The 17,264-nt window shown below is 44.8% G+C and overlaps 1 protein-coding gene across 5 annotated transcripts in view; it reads right to left on the reverse strand.

Annotated features, from left to right (window-relative positions):
• Window positions 1–5,964, reverse strand: part of LOC148542320 (methyl-CpG-binding domain protein 1-like) — a 45,410-nt gene extending 39,446 nt beyond the window's left edge. For 4 of the 5 annotated variants that reach the window (XM_088470082.1, XM_088470088.1, XM_088470107.1 and 1 more), the window contains exon 1: window positions 5,812–5,890. The gene's annotated coding sequence lies outside the window, so the exon portion shown is untranslated. Of the gene's footprint in view, window positions 1–5,811 lie in introns of all 5 variants that reach the window. The other variant, XM_088470116.1, reaches the window with a different exon arrangement.
• Between the last annotated feature and the right edge of the window lie 11,300 nt (window positions 5,965–17,264).

Below are 17,264 nucleotides of genomic sequence, written 5' to 3' on the forward strand. Positions count from 1 at the left end.
GCCCGGCGTCTATTCTCCGGCGGTGACCGGGTCACCGCATGTTTCTCCACCCGCGGGACACTGCGTCCCGCGGGTGAGAACGGCTCCCGCAGGCTGTGAGGGCAGGGCGCTTTTTGCCCTCCTCCTGGAGGGCAGGGTGCTTTTTGCCCTCCAGAAGGAGGGCAGGGCGCCGCGCCCCGCTAAAACAGCCTAGCGGGAACGCTAATATGTATGAGAAGCAGCGGAGACAGTGTAAGAATGTAGCGCATACAGTATGATAAAGGGGTAGTGTATTCAGAAAAGGAGCAGGGTATAACTTTTTATAGAACAGCGTAGAGAGAACGTAGATTTCCCGCTAGGCTGTTTTAGCGGGACGCGGCGCCCTGCACTCCCTACTGGAGGGCAAAAAGCACCCTGCCCTCCAGAAGGAGGGCAGAAAGCTCCCTGCCCTCACAGCCTGCGGGTGCCGTCTTCACCCGCAGGTCACAGTGTCCTGCTGGTGGGGAAATGTGCGGTGACCGGGTCACCGTTGGAGAATAGATGCCGGGCGCCCGGGATCTATTCTCCCTGTCGGCAGCGCTTGGGGGCTGCCCGACGTGTCCATAAGTGCCGGGCATGCCCCCAAGAGTGACGAAAAGGGGACGTGTCTTATAGACACGCCCCCTTTTCAATGGCCACGCCCCCTTATCGGGGGCACACATGGAAGTGCCCTCTCTAGCTTCGGCGCCCTGCCTGCCACTGGAGCTAGAGTGAACACTAAGGACGGGAGCAGTGTATATAGTTTAAGGAATAGCGTAGTATGATAATGCTTAGGGAAAAGTACACAATGGTAGGACGTAGCATCTAATGTAGATTAGGCTTAGGGGCCAGCATAGAGTGGAGGGGCGGGGTGTGTATGGTACAAAAGAGCAGCACACAGTGGTAGGAAAGGCAGCAACATATATAGTATGTTTATTACACAGCACACAGAAGGGAGAAGAGTAAAATGTAATCTTAAGGCACAGTGGAAGGGAGTAGCATAAATAGTGTGTTTAGGGCACGATTCTATTCAACGTGAAGTCAATAGCGCCCGGAATCAGCTCCTGGAGCATTTCAATTCACATGCGCTGCTAAGCCCGACTAGAATTCCTTCTCACATCCCTCCGGGAATGCGAGCAGAAATCCGACAAAAGTCCAGGCGCGATGCTGTTTTCTGCCATTAGCGCCGGGAAAACAGCATCACGCCGGGAAGTTTAGTCGGAGAATGCCTGTTCTTGCGCCTAAACACTCTGTATATTTAAAGAAATGGGTACAGCAAAAGGGAGCAGTATAGAGGTGTATAGGTAATAGCAAAGCAGGAAGTAGCAGCAAATACAGTATATTTAGGGAATGTACTGTGGACGGAATCTGCACACACAGTAAGGTACAGGTTACAGCAGAAGGAAGAAGTGTGAACAGATTTAGGAAACCGCACACAGTGGAAGGAAGCAACACTTACAGCATGTTTAGGGCACAGCATACACAGTATAATTAGGGAGCAGAGGGGACAGTAGCGTTCCCGCTAGGCTGTTTTAGCGGTACGCTGCACCCTACCCTCCAGCGCGGCGCCCTGCTGAGCAAGCCTGCAGATTCTGTCTCCACCCGCGGATCAGTGTCCCGTGGGTGGTCAAAACTCCAGCGCAGCGGTCACCGGCGGTGAATGGATGCCGCCCGGCATCTATTCACTGTGACAGCAGCGCTTGGGGGCTGCCCAGCATGTCCATAAGTGCCAGGCACGCCCCCAGGAGTGACGAACAGGGGACTCGTCATAAAGAGACGTCCCCTTTTCTTTGGCCACGCCCCCTATTTCGGCGCGTGCAGAAGTGCCCTAGCGCTAGGTCCGGCGCCCTGCCTGCTGCCGGACCTAGAGTGAACACTAGGAGAGTAAATAAATTTAGGAAGTACTGTACAGTGCATACAGTTTGTTTAGGACACAGTGTTCAGTGGAGCCCAAGGGAGGTTCAGGGAGTCAGCACCCTGTGATGTCTCTGTCCGGAAATAGGATCCCAGAATACTAGAGGCACGACTTCCAGCCTTGCCCAGTAACTTTTTAGTCATGCACTACCAAGATATCAACAGAGACTATACAAAACCTAAAAGTACAAATGCTTCAAGTGTCACAAAAATGGAACACAATGCCTTAGAATATATAGCACGTGAACCAAGTGGTATTTCATCATGTAAAAGTGATAGAAAGAATGGGTCAGCTTTAAACTAAGCAGTCTCCGCAAAGAATACTGGTAAATGGAATCAGGAGCCACAAGGCACTTCAGATGTAACGAGAGTTGGTTCAAACGACTTAAGTCATGTAATCCTGTGAACGTCAAAAGATTAGGCGATAAAGACCTAAATGCCACGAAAGTTAGGACAATTACTGTGCACGTGAGAATTAAAGGTGAAAGTTGTCAGACATAGAAAACGTACTATCGGCACCAAATCTAGGAACCAATCTGATTGCTATCAGTGTACTTGAGAAGTGATACAAGGCTCAGTTTGCAGAGGAACAGTGCGTTGTGTACAATAAAATAAGGATTATAATTGCAACGGCAACCGGATGCCGACAACTGTATATCATAGACAATGAGGAGTGCTGTGCGATGGCAGTTTCAGATTCCAAGCACTCTATGGAACTATGGCAGAGGAGACTGGAGGGTCTCTTTACTAAGCCTTGGACAGAGATAAAGTGGACAGAGATAAAGTAACAGCCAACCAGCTACTATCATTATTCACATACAGTCTGGGACAAGGCAGTTAGGAGCTGAATGGCTGGTACTTTATCTCCTTCCAAGGCTTAGTAAATAGATCTCTGGGTCACCTAACAATGGCATTATACAAAAATTTCTAGATGTCGTCAGTGAACAATACTAACAGACCAGAATGTGATCGTTGCATGAAGGGTAAGCAAACACATTGCCCATTTCCAAGTGCACACAGACGTGTCAACCATCTCCGTATATTTGAATGTAAAGCATATGCCCATATTCCTAAAGAAGAAAAGACGCAAATCAGATCCCAAGTTTATCTCATGTATTATGTTTGGATATGGTCAACGAAGCAAAGGACACAGTTTGTGGAACATTGTTAATCACAAGTTCAAAAGTCAAGAGACGTAGTCTTTCGTGAGACAGCTTCAATCAAAAGTAACCTGAATGTTGCAACACCACAAGGACTTTTGATGCTGGACATGCCAACAGCTGGAAGTGTGTCAGAAACTGAGACTACAGATAGATGCAAGTGATCAACCAGAGAGCAGGTGTAACAAAGGTAGACCACCTAATGGTGCGTACACATGGGACGGTCGGCGATATTGCTGACTCATCTCCCTGCACCTTCCCGGTGTGTTGGTGATCGAAATCGTTCATCCAGCACACCACCAACGATGGGCCAGCGACCCGCGATCCCTATGCAACCTGGACAATATCGTCCAGGTTGGCCTGCATGCATGGCCGATGGACGGTATATTTATCGTCCATACGTGCCCGAGCATCGCTGGTCGTTTGAGGATTGGAAGGCACAAAGAAAATTAACGATATAATTATTGTTCATTAAAATCGTACCGTGTGTACGCAAAATAAGAGGTATAACAAGAAGTTGGCCAACTTTGTTTACTGTTAAACTGAAACTATACAAGAAGCAAAGTCAAGCAATAACTGGACAGAGTGGAAATCAGCTACAGACAATGAGATTATGTCCTTAGACAGCAAGCACGTGGAGCATTATGGACAGGCTGAGCAGTGGGTCTTCTGCAAGGAACTAAACACAGACTGAAGTCTTGCTTGCTACTAAGTCCGATTTATCGTCAAGGGTTAAACCCAGAAATCAGTCGTTTTGACATTGACAACCTCTCACCTGTTGCAAGGTACAATACATTGCATATGGTCATTCCTACATCTGCTAGGTATGATTCACTGCTATACCAATTGGACTTTGATTCAGGCTTTTTAAACGGTGAGCTAGCTGAGGAGATTTATATGGAGCCACCGGATTGTTATAACGTAAATACATTTCTAGAGGAAAAATGCTTACTAAAGAAATCATTGTATTGGTGCATACACACGGTCAGATCAGACAACGATAAAAATATCATTGTCTGGTCGTCCTGTAAGTGCTGGATAATCGTTATCGAACATCCAGCAAAGCACCAACCCCCAAACGACTAAACAAGCTGCAATCAACAATCGTGGGTCCCTATAATAACCTGATCGATATCGACAAGGTTGGACTGCACGCACGGGCGATGGTCATTATCGTTATCGACCATCCGTGTCCGCGCATCGTCCGTCGTTTGGGGGTTGGAAACGGCTCCAAAATGGACGATATAAACAATCTCGTTATCGTTTATATAGACCAGCTAAATCTGACTGTGTGTATGCACCATTTGGGCTAAAACAAAGTGGCCACTGCGGGTACATCAAACTTCAACAAATTCAAACTAAAAAATTATTGGACCAGCATATTAACTACTAGGTCTGAGAATCAAGAAAATCTTGAATACTCAACAAATTTGGCATGGAAGATGTTAAACCAGTCCGGACACCAATTGACAAAGCTTTAGATATCCTCATACGATTGTGTCCAACTTCAGAGGCAGTGAAGGAGGAAATTACAGTAATTGCTTTTATCAAAGTGCGAGTGGAATTTTAATGTATGCAAGCATTGATACACATCCAGACATCACGCATGCAGTCAGTCGTGTCAGCTAATTGGCTATCAATCCTGGAAGAGCGCGTTGGATTATTGTTGTGTGAATCCTGAGATACCTGAAAAGCACAAGTTCCTTGAAACTAACGTTTGAGAAAACTGAAGTGTAGATCTACAGGCTTTCTGTGATGCCTATTGGGAATCAGATGAGGATGATAAGCGTTCCTAAACCGGATACCTGGTTATCTTACTGCTCACCGCTATACAGCACGTCTTCAGCGATACATGAGACGGTGTTAGAGGCCGGTGACGCTACTAATCCACTGCATCACCACCACCGTAACACTACATGTATAGGGCGATATTCGATTGTTCTAGAGTGTCCGATCTAAAGTGACAGGAGATCGCGGGCGCTATTTAACTGATGGTGCTGACCGTGCCCAAAGAGGTTGGGTTTAGCAGCGCAAAACGGCCACCCCGACCAAAATGGTGGGCGCGATCGTAAAGCGTGCCATTTGGGCACCCAAATGGGTCACTTTTTGCCCATTTCAGCTCGCAACCCCTGGGTGGTGCTCCAGCAGCTGATCGCAACCGACAGGAACAACAAAAGAATAGCTCCGTCAGGCGCGAAAGGGGGTAGAAACAACTGAATACCACCCATAGTGTCAATGTGCACTGTATGTACAGACACATGTTCTCATAAGTCTCACACTACCTGCGTCCGCCTATACTTTCCAGAAAGGATATGGAACATACATCGCAGGAGCGCTGTGTAATCGTAATACGTACTTGCTGCACTAATCGTGTGATATCCCGCAATCCTGTTCTGCCTGGTTAATAAACCAAAGACACTACTAAAATTATCTACCCTGTGGAATGACCTATACTGCCACCTATGCCATCTATAAGGGCTGCCAATAGGAGGGAGGTGCAGAAGTAGGTATACAGTAGGCATAATCCTATAGGGTGGCATAGATAGTATATCTAGGACATCCACATCATCAGTGTATACAGCACTAAGGGGTGGGTGTCACACCCACTGCACAGGAGAACACACAGGCCCGGGGGGGGGGGGGGTGACGGTGGTACAGAGGCTTCCCCAGCCTCCGGGCCCTGTGACGCACGCACACCCACCCACAACAGCTCCCGTCACCGCCACCATAATCCTCTTACCTGCCCTCCGCTCTCACTCTCGCTGATCAGTGGGCAACGGGCGGGAGCGACGCAGGAAACGGAAACTGATTTCTTTCCTCTTCCGGTCCGGCGGGAAAACTCCCCGATCAGAATCCGTGACGGGGGAGGAGAGAGAGGCTTGGAACGCACTGCCGGAGCTCCACCCAGTCTCTCAGCCCGCCTGCCGATAGGGCGACGCTCGAAACGGAGCAACGCCCCCGTTCCCTGATTGGCGGCGCCGGATAAATGGGCGGCAGCGGTGGGGCGGGGCTTACGCGCGACCTAGTTCCCGCGCTAAACGCCAGGTGACACAGATGATGAGGGGTCTGGGATTAGATGATACTGGGAACAGTTCTAAGCGAATTACTAACGGATTACACGTTATTCTGAGGGATGTTCATGTGCATGGGATACAGAGAAGGGGCTGGAGACTATACAAGGTCTACAACGATGAGGATGAACACATAACCACTGGTCTATATTATTGTCGAGGGGTTTTTCTAACCATCTGGAGGAAACCTTTGGTGGTTGAACCATGGACGACCCCCGAAAACATGTTCGTAGATCGTGACCACCATCTGACATCAAATCGCAATGGCAGATGTTGTCTTATCAGTGAACACCCATCAATGCTCAAATGGATACGCAACCGCAGCCACCATGCAACATCGGACCTCCATGGCCGATACAGAGTTCTGATGAACGCCCATCAATGGTCAAACTAACGCACAGAATGCGGCCACCATCCAACAGTGGACCTATGTTGACTGTCCGTGATTCCCCCATCGATGGCAAAACAAGCGCAACCAGGGGCCACAATCTGACATTGGCCTTCCATGGCTGATGTTGAACTTCTGTGTACACCCATCGATGGTTAAACAAATGCGCAGACCGCGGCCACCATCTGATATTGGATCTCCATGGCCGATGTTGACTATCGGTGATGAACCAGTAGATATTATTGTTTGTGGTACCACAAAATTCCACACATAAGTTTGGTGTAGGATAGAATTGCAACGTGGTCTGTCGGAGAGTGTTCCTGATTAGAACAAAGTTTGCTTTGTACAGGAGCTAATATATCCACTTCTTACCAACTGGTGCTATACCATAATAACTCATGAAAATAGTTTGCAACAAAATCAACATTGTAAGCTACAGGTTGACTACACTTTGACATTCACTCCCTTCAAAATGAATGTATCCATTTGTGGAACTGGACTCTTCGGGTATCTTCAGATTGCATCTGTTTATCTCTTGGGGTGTTCCACCTCCCTGCAATGATGGGTTTCACACATATGGCAATAGGACTATCTTCAATTATGGATGACTATCATTCTCCTGGATTGGGAGTGATTTTCCTTTACCATCAAATCCGATGCATGAGGTTTCCTCAAGTCTATCTTACTGGCAAAGTGGTAATTTCAGAGATGTACACAAACCTGAAGGCTTGTTTTTAGCTCTGCTGGTTTTTGATTTGCGCATGCGCAGATCTTGTACTACGAGATCCCTCGCAGTGCCCCCTAAGCCGCAGCATGATTGACATACTGCAGCCGTTTGGGGAGGAGACAGCGACGAGGACCGTTTCCCAAAATGGAGGTGTATTGGCTCTGTTTTGTGGAAGTACCAAGGCCGGTGCCTGTGCCTTCCAAAGCATATTTACTTGCCTCAACTACGTTGATGAGGCCATTCTGAATAGACTTATTCTTGTGACCCATGCCACATCTGATGGTCGTGATAGTTATTCGATACATTTTCGGATCTGCAATGCTGGCAGTAGGTGCCTTGTCTTCATATGCCTTCAGTGACAGCATATTTTTTGCAGCGCTTCTGGCATCCAAAGACGTAGCAACAATGCAAATAGCGTAATCTCTGAATTAGGCCCAAAGTTCGGGAACTCTGGTCATCTATCTAGCCTTGAGCACCTGGATATTGGAGTGAGCAGTCAGGGTCCAGATGCCACAGAGATAGCTTATCCAAAAAAAAAACCAGGCCATGAGGGCACCATGCCTACTTTTCAGGTGTGGCAAACTTTCTGGATCCCGGGCTTCTGTTTAGCCATTTTTCCGCAGTCAATGCTGTATGACAACCGGAAAGTGCCACCTGAGAGTACCTGGTACCTCCAAAAGCTTAGAATCTCTTTGGCAAACAACTGAAAAGTTAGAATACTTTTATATCAAAAAGAGACATGTCTGAATTTACAGAGGTGCAATGCATATCACACTATTAACAAAAGCCAGGAAACTCACCTCATACGGAGCCCAACACTCAAACCTAGCCTAAAAAGGGTAAAGTGTCGTACACACTAAGCAATATATAGTTTTGACATGGATCGGAATATATCGGCTACATCACCCAGTGTGTTTGGGCGCTCCTGTGCGTTGTTCGTCGCATCTTCTGATTTGATGTTCATTCACGGCAGGTGATCTGGCGGCAGACACCATGTCTCGGGATGCGGGGAACGATATTCTAGGTAGTCGTTCACCAGAGCGTGCAGTGTGTATGGGCCATTGCTCGGTACACACATCGTCTAGTGTGTACCTGGCTTGAGATGACCATGTTCCCTGGAGCACTGTCCTGGCCACAAAGCCATAAGGTCTTCACTCCTCTGCCAGCAGAGAAGTGACCAAACTATGTTCTCTGCTTTTGGCAAGTATGTAAGAAAGCATTGTATGGTCTCTTAATTTAATACAGATTACTCAATTTGAACTAGTATACATACAGTCAGGTGCATAAATATTGGGACATTGACAGAATTTTCATATTTTGGCCTCTATTCACCACCACAATGGCTTTGAAATGAAACAAACAAGATGTGCTTTAACTGCAGAATTTAATTTGAGGGTAATTACATCCAAATCAGGTGAACGGTGTAAGAATTACAACAGTTTCTATATGTGCCTCCCACTTTTTAAGGGGCCAAAAGTAATGGGACAAACTAAACAATCCTAAATCTAGCTTTCACTTTTTAATACTTTGTTGCAAATCCTTTGCAGGCAATTACAGCCTGAAGTCTGGAACGCATAGACATCATCAGACACTGGGTTTCATCCCTGGTGATGCTTTGCCAGGCCTCTACTGCAAATATCTTCAGTTCCTGCTTGTTCTTGGAGCATTTTCCCTTCAGTTTTGTCTTCATCAAGTGAAATGCATGCTCAACCGGATTCAGGTCAGGGGATTGACTTGGCCATTGCATAACATTCCACTTTTAGCCTTAAAAAACTCTTTGGTTGCTTTTGCAGTATGCTTCGGGTCATTGTCCATCTGCACTGTGAAGCACCGTCCAATGAGTTCTGAAGCATTTGACTGAATATGAGCATATAATATTGCCCGTAACACTTCAGAATTCATTCTGCTGCTTTTGTCAGCAGTCACATCATCAATAAATACAAGGGAACCAGTTCCATTGGCGCCATACATGCCCACACCATGACACTACCACCACCATGTTTCATCATGAGCATTTCCTTCTCCATACTCTTCCCATCACTCTGGTACAAGTTGATCTTTGTCTCATCTGTCCATAGGATGTTGTTCCAGAACTGTAATGGATTTTTTTAGATGCTATTTGGCAAACTCTAATCTGGTCTTCCAGTTTTTGTGGCTCACCAATGGTTTACATCTTGTGGTGAACCCTCTATATTCACTCTTGTGAAGTCTTCTCTTGATTGTTGACTTTGACACATATACACCTACTTCCTGGAGAGTGTTCTTGATTTGGCCAACAGTTGTGAAGGGGTTTTTCTTCACCAGGGAAATAATTCTTCTGTCATCCACCACAGTTGTTTTCCGTGGTCTTCCGGGTCTTTTGGTGTTGCTGAGCTCTCCGGTGCGTTCTTTCTTTTTAAGAATGTTCCAAACAGTTGATTTGGCCACACCTAATGTTTTTGCTATCTCTCTGATGGGTTTGTTTTGATTTTTCAGCCTAATGATGGCTTGCTTCACTGATAGTGACAGCTCTTTGGATCTCATATTGAGAGTCGACAGCAACTGATTCCAAATGCAAATGTCACACCTAGAATCAACTCCAGACCTTTTAACTGCTTAATTGATAATGAAATAACGAGGGAATAGCCCACACCCGTCCATGAAATGGCTTTTGAGTTGATAGTCCCATTACTTTTGGCCCCTTAAAAAGTGGGAGGCACATATAGAAACCATTGTAATTCCCTACACCGTTCACCTGATTTGGATGTAATTACCCTCAAATTAAATCTGAAAGTCTGCAGTTAAAGCACATCTTGTTTGTTTCATTTCAAAGCCATTGTGGTGGTGAATAGAGGCCAAAATATGAAAATTCTGTCAATGTCCCAATATTTATGCACCTGACTGTATAACACAAGTTACTAAATGCTCTAGGACAGTGTTCTACCCAGAATTTTTTTCCAGCCAGGTGGCATCAAGTACTAGCCGGGTGGGGGCCTTTGCAATAATAAAATGTTTTAAACCCTGACCTTATAATTATTTAAACTTGAAATAACATTTTATATATTCTCTTATTAGAGGCCCAGTCGTCTGATGGTGAAAAAGCTGCAAAGTCTGTAGAATCTGCTCCTTTTTATACAGCTCCTCGATACTTTCCCCACTTGAAGGCTCTCAAAGTGCCGGGTGGTAGGCTGTTTCTTGCCGGGTGGTGCACCTGCAAACAACAGGCTGGGGAGAACACTGTAGGACTACTTGGAGGTGATGTCAGTTTTCAGACAGGGTTTCAAAGTAAATTATGTTGTCTAGATAGATTACTGCATGCTAGTCAAAATCATGCAAAATACTAAACCAGAGGTTCCCAAACATTTTTGAATCACGGGGCCCTAGTGTATCAGCATTGTTTTCACAGCACCCCTAAGCCAAATGTTTGTTATTGAGAAATTCAGAAAAAAATGTAGTAAATTGTGCTTACCTGTCATTCTTAGGTTTACTTATGTGATGGAGACAGGTTTGCTCTTCTGTTTGTCCACATATTTACATAACATTGACCATAAAGAATTTGATTTGGTGCTGGACCACCAACCTGAGGCACCCCTGCAAGTGTCCCGAGGCCCCCCCCCCCCGGGTGGCGCAGCGCACAGTTTGGGAACCACTGTACTAAACACACCTGGTGTTGTATTTAACATCATTGCCCCTTTAAAACCAGCAGCCAAAGAGGGGGTGGCTTTGAAAAGTGCAACTTAGTGAATTTACCCCAAAGAGTAAATTCAGCAAAACGGAATAAAAGCTCTAAGCACTTGGGCAATCATAGGGACAATGCTGTGTTAGGGTATCAGCTTGTCATAAAGGAACTTCTGAACTTGCAATCTGGAGGATAGCTGAAATGGTCTCTCCTTTGATGTGAGTGTAGTAGTGACTGCAAAAAGATGTACGAGATAAGACCTTAGTCTGCATTTTATGGAAGAGCTATTTAGAGAGAGTCAGGGCGTTCCCAGAACTATAAGAAACTTAGAGGACTGGATAACATCAAAGGTTCATATTTTGAGCTGTACTTTTAACAGTCGTACCATAAATGTAATGGTTTCTTTATTCAATAGACAGGTTGCATTGAATGAGCCCTCAATAGATTCTAGTGGAATCGCTGTCACTTAAAAAGAATGTTATATCTTTGAAATTCTCTATTAATTCTGTATCAGAGTATATGTCATGAAATACATTGGCCAGCTCTAAGGGTTACTGGTATAGTGGTACGTTTTCTACAAAACTCAGTTGATTAATTTGGTGGGGAAAAATTTCAGTGCCAAGCAGAATCTCTCCTTGAAAGGTACATGGGTCCAATAATGTCTCAGAATGCTACTTTTGTCTCTCCATAACAAACATCTCTAAAACAAAAGTTCACAGCTCCGGGGAAATAAAGGCTAATCTGTTCTTTCGAGATGTAAGTGGTTCTCTGACCACTAACATGGGTTCAACATTGGATTTTGAATTCTTGAGGGTCAAATGTGTAATTTGGATAATTCAAGTTAACAGTAGGTTTGGTTTGATGCTGTCTTCTTGCATGTTTGGTTAATCTATGGAATGTCAATTTGTTCCCATCAATTAATATTTAATTTCACCATAGCTGCCATAATCCAGTCCGTATCATCTTTCATTTGATGAAACTCGGTCACAATCTATAACTGGGCAGGTCTCCTGTATGACATTGGACATAAATCAACTATGCACCCCCCAAATACTTGAAAGGTTCTGACCTGTATGAGCGTGGACACATTTGAAACCCCAGGCGACACTGTGCCTGGAAGGAGTGATATTGTGCTCAGTCAACCCAATTTTTTTCATGCAACTTTTAAACTTGCAGAGTATGCAAAACTGAGGCAAGAGCCTTAGATCCATACTTACATAGAATACTCAGAAACTTAAAATGAGACAATTGCATGATGATCAACAAGCAGAGGTCAGGAAGTAAGGCAAAGTTCAGCTCACAGCAGTTAAAGCAGTGGTCATGATGAAAGCAACAGTTTAGCACATAGTTTTTAAGCAGACGGATGTCAGGAGAACACAAAATTCTGTATGCTGTCATCAGGCAGAGTGGAGTTACCAGACAGAATGGAGGTCACGAGATAAGCCAAAGTTAGGTACACAGTTACCAACCAGGTAAGGGGTCTGGCCCAGGTAAATTATAGTTTATTATTTCTGGCAGCACCATAACTTTATATACTAGAGCCAATGCATAGCCCCAGGTTTGAATATTTTAGCCCCACTTGTGGCGATTCTGCGCTACCCAGAGGCTGGAGAGAATCAGCTCCAGGCACAGATTTCTCTGTAAAGCGCTGCGGAATATGTGTGTGCTATATAAATAACTGGTAATAAATAAATTAGCTGTTTATGTCACACTCGTAACTTTTCTATGTCTATCCTACAGACCAAGTCTAGAAGTCTTCATACCCAACAGTCATATGACAGCTCAAATGGTGAGATTTGGTAGATAGCTGCTGCACGTTTCGGTGTGTGAACAGCTTTCTCAGGGACTTCTCCTAGTGGATGTATACCAGCAGCAATTGCTAGAGGTTACTGACGGACCTCTTACATTCAAGGTGCATACACGTAAAGATTTTCTGTCCAACCATCCAACTAGTTGATTGGTTGGTATGAAAGCAAATGACAATCAGCAATTTGCTCCCAAATGCTGGAAAATGGACAAAAACTTGTTTGAACAAATTGTTTAGATCAAACATTTAACAAACTTGTCTGAACGAACATTTTCATCTGTTTTCTGGCATTTAGGAGCAAATTGCTGATCATCAGTTACTCCCATACGTTACCAGATTTTCATTCCAACCAATCAACTAGTTGGATGGTTGGACAGAAAATCTTTGCATGTACCCAGCCTAAGGCTTATACAGATTTAAATGCAAGTTGGCTGTAATTGCTCCCTTACTACGTGTACGGAACTAAATGCATATATTTGACCATATGCAGAGATGTATACATCACTGTGGCCAGACTGCCCTTATCTGTTCGCCTGGTTTGATAACTGTCATCAGTGAGCACTTGCACCAGCCCGATCGCTGTTGCAAAAGAACAGACGTAATTACACATGCACACCACTCTGTGTAGACCACAATTCTGTCAACATGTACCCTCTCTCAATTTAGCCTAAATGAGAACACCCTGTATCAGCCCAGTTACCCCCTTCAGCCACAAGTGGAAATGTAATATGCTATTTTGCTAAAAATAAAATTGTTTAACAATCTTATCACATGGCCGGTGAGACATAAAACCACATATACTACACAAAAACATTGCTAACTATTCAAAATATCCTATTGACACTCAGCGACTTCTGAGGAAGCCACCAAAAGGGTATTGGAGGTGGAGAAACGCGTTAGTACACTCGCTCGATGAGAGCTACCAATGGGAGACTTACAATACCATGCTGGACTGCATTTACATTCTCCAGGATAAGAGCAGCCCTCCCAATGACTGCATTATAGGGATTACCAGTAGTCTGGATAGACTTTACTTGCTTTAAAACCAGATAAACTGCATACAGCATATGTGGGATTTGGCTGGGATGAGCTTTGCTGTCTGCCCCCGAGATATTCTACCTATTAACCTGATTTGCTGCATCGAAATACAGCAAATGCGGAGATTACTTCGGGAAAAACAACGCTTCTTGCTTCAGAGATATTCTGCTTACCAATGCTACACTAACCCAACCAGCTGCTATTGAATGGAACAGACATGAGTGGATTACATCATTACCTATAGTCCTTTAACACTTAAGTACCAATTAAAGGGACAACTGCAAGTGTTCTGTATGAGCAGAATAATACATACTAATCCACTTATTGTGCCATATAATTGTAATGGTAAAGACTATTTATAGTCCGGGACTTTTCTTTTATCACGTGCAATATAATATAGTGCTGGACTGAGCAGCAATAGGCTATTTTGAATTTTTAGTATTTTGTGTAGTATATGTGGTTTTAGGTCTCACCGACCATGTAATGAGATCATTGAGCTATTTCGCTATAAATAAAACTGTGACAGACAAGCGATCTTTATTTAATATTTATCTTCTAGAAGGTTACAGTTATCACTTCCTTTGGAGGCAGCTGTCAGCTTTTAAATAGCCCGCTAGTTTTCGCCCTTTTTTTCTTGAAATGTGACAGATGTGTATGACTGCATTTCCCTCTGTAACTTGCTACAGAGGTCTATGAGAGATTGCACTATATGCTCACATCAACGGATGACAGAGCTATGACCTTCGTTATATTGGGGGATATAGGGTCTGATTCAGAGATGGACGTTAATGCGCTCGCAACTGTGTTTCCATACGCAATGCAGTTTCAAAAATATGCTGTTAGCAAAGATCACCTGAGCATAAAGTCGCCCACTACTGCCTTCTCATCTGCGACTATGCATACCTACATAAACATCGCAGTTCATCTGGGACCATTTTACCCTTGCGGCAGGTCTGACCTGCCACAGTCCAGGGAGCTCTTCTGCTACGCAGAGCTGCGTATGCAATTGTAGTGGCTAATTTACGCACGCCCACATAACGGCGTTTAAATGGCCAGGCACTCCTGCGTTTTCGCTAACCACCCCCTATCAACACCCCCAAACGGTCAATTCTTGTCAATCAAACTGCAATGGGCCTCCGTGAACGCATGGCGATCGCACTGCGATGCATGAGCATGCGAAATGGCAAACAATCGATTGATCTGCACGCGATTTGCAGTTGCGTTCATCTCTGAATCGGACCCATAGTGCAACAGAGGGGCATATCCAATTAGCCGCGGGGTTTACCCGGCGGCTAATTGTCGCGCTGTACGGGATTCGCTGTACGGGATTCAATTAGCGGGGATTCCACGCGCGGGTGTCACTGAGACCCCGCGCGCGAGACCCCACTGTTTGACTACCTCGCACCTCATGTAGGTGCGAGGTAAAATCAGCATGAGGCTTTCCTATTCAGCCTCGCGCGAGAGGGCATTACACACTGATTCCGCAGTTCTCGCACGAGAGTCTCGGTCTAATGACGTGGGGAAATAGCTATTTAATTGAATAGCTAAACCCCGCATCGCAGGACTTCTGCCTGTCAATTAGCCATGGGTGAAATCCCGCAGCTAATTGGATATGTCCCAGAATTTAACATTCATGTAGCGGCAGAATATTCAGTTGAATTGTGCAATTTGCCTCTTACGCGTTCTACTGGGCTTGGGAAGGCAACCTATGATATCCATCCATTGGAATGGCTCGCTGATGATTGACATGGTTGGAAAAGCACACAGCAAAGGGGTCCCTCAAGACAATGGCAGGCACTGCAAAAGGCCACGTAACTCTTCATGAGGTGATCCAGTAGAGGCTGTGCTGCCATCAACAGTTGGTCTTGTGAAGCTCTAGGTGGCTGGCAGACTCCATATCTTCTGCGATCATTCCTCACAGGGAAATCGCACATGTAGAATAACCCGATTCCAGACACTAAAGGCCAGAATTTTTGCAGTTTGAGTTATCTTGTAAGTGATTCCATGCAGGAGCCTGTTCAACCACACATTCCGCTACCCATTGGTAGGATCCTCCAGGCAGTTGGCGGCACTGCTGAGGCAGGACAGGGATGCCTCTATTCATCGTGCTTCCCTAAGTTCTGCCCTATTTACCTCCCTGAAGTTGACTCCCCCAGGTCAGTCGTGACAATTGGTGGGTTACTCACAAGAAGCAGATTAGCAGTTTTGGCAGGTTTATACAGGAACACCTGGCCTCAATGGGTAGCCTGTAAGAAGCTTGCGGAATAATGGTTAGCTCTTTTCATCCGGCCAGCCAACTGGCATTGTGCATCGCTCCTGGCCTTCCTGGTATCTAGACATTGGTTTAATAACTCACTTAGGCAAATGGTGGTTGAGGCTCCCTTTTATCATATGCACAGCACTATACATTATATACTCTTATAACTCACCTCCATCTTAGTCCCGTTCACTTAGATGTGCAATCATGGCTGCTGAGTAACCCTCTTCACTCCTCTCCTGTGGAAGGGACTAACCTTAATGCATTCCTGCTTTTGAAAGATGTACTTCGTTAATACCAATGTGCATGGAGGCTTGCGGCCAAACCTTTGATGCCCTGTGCACAGTCCAACCAGACTGCACGCTATAACTGTTCTAGAGCGAGACCACTTCTGTGCTGCCATTTGCCTCTTTTTAATTAATTATACCAGAGAGCATTTCCTGTTACATTGTGGCCACAAGAGACATTTATTATCCGGGCAATTGGCATTATCAATGTGCCTGTCTAACAACTAAGCTGAACGGACATAATCATACAGGTATTTTCCTGGGTATTCAATTAATTACTTACTCTGGGAGAAAGCTGAACGTCTTTATTTTATTTATTTCAATATGAACAAGTTATTGATGTGCTAAGTGACAAGCGAATATTGATATAATTCTTTTATACGTTATATGCTTGTGATGAAATATTTTTTTATAAACGGGATTTGCATGTTTTCAATAATAAAAACACACTTTTTAATATATTTAATTCAGTGAACCTGCTTTTATTCCCCTTTTCTATTAGAGCTGCCTTTTGTTCATTTATAATTTTCTAGAGATTTGGGACTGACTATCCCATTCAGCTCTTTTTGAATTGGGAATAGTTATCTCTCATAAGCGCCGGGGTACTATTGTTGTTTTTGCCACTTTTTATTACTGCCCACAGTGAGAACTACTTACAGTAATAGGGCAATATCATTGGTTATCCAACGTAAGATTCAAGAGCCTTATTTATAACTTGAACAGGTGAGCCTAATACTAAAGAACATCAGAACGATTCCAGGTTTAATTCAGCCACATGTCCAGGCGAATCACATCTGAAACAGCGCTGTGCTGGTTGTGCAACGCCAGGTCTCTTTCTCTCCATGGAGACACCGAGGTGTATTTCGTCTTGGCACAGATCCCGTCAGCAGCATCTCAGGAACTCAAGCCTGTCACTTGCCAGGCCTAATCCAATTAGGTGCGAGTGTGCAAAAGGGTTTG

This window comes from Taudactylus pleione, unplaced genomic scaffold (assembly GCF_031769625.1).
Source record: "Taudactylus pleione unplaced genomic scaffold, aTauple2 ptg000013l, whole genome shotgun sequence".
In the NCBI taxonomy this organism is placed as follows: Eukaryota; Metazoa; Chordata; class Amphibia; order Anura; family Myobatrachidae; genus Taudactylus; species Taudactylus pleione.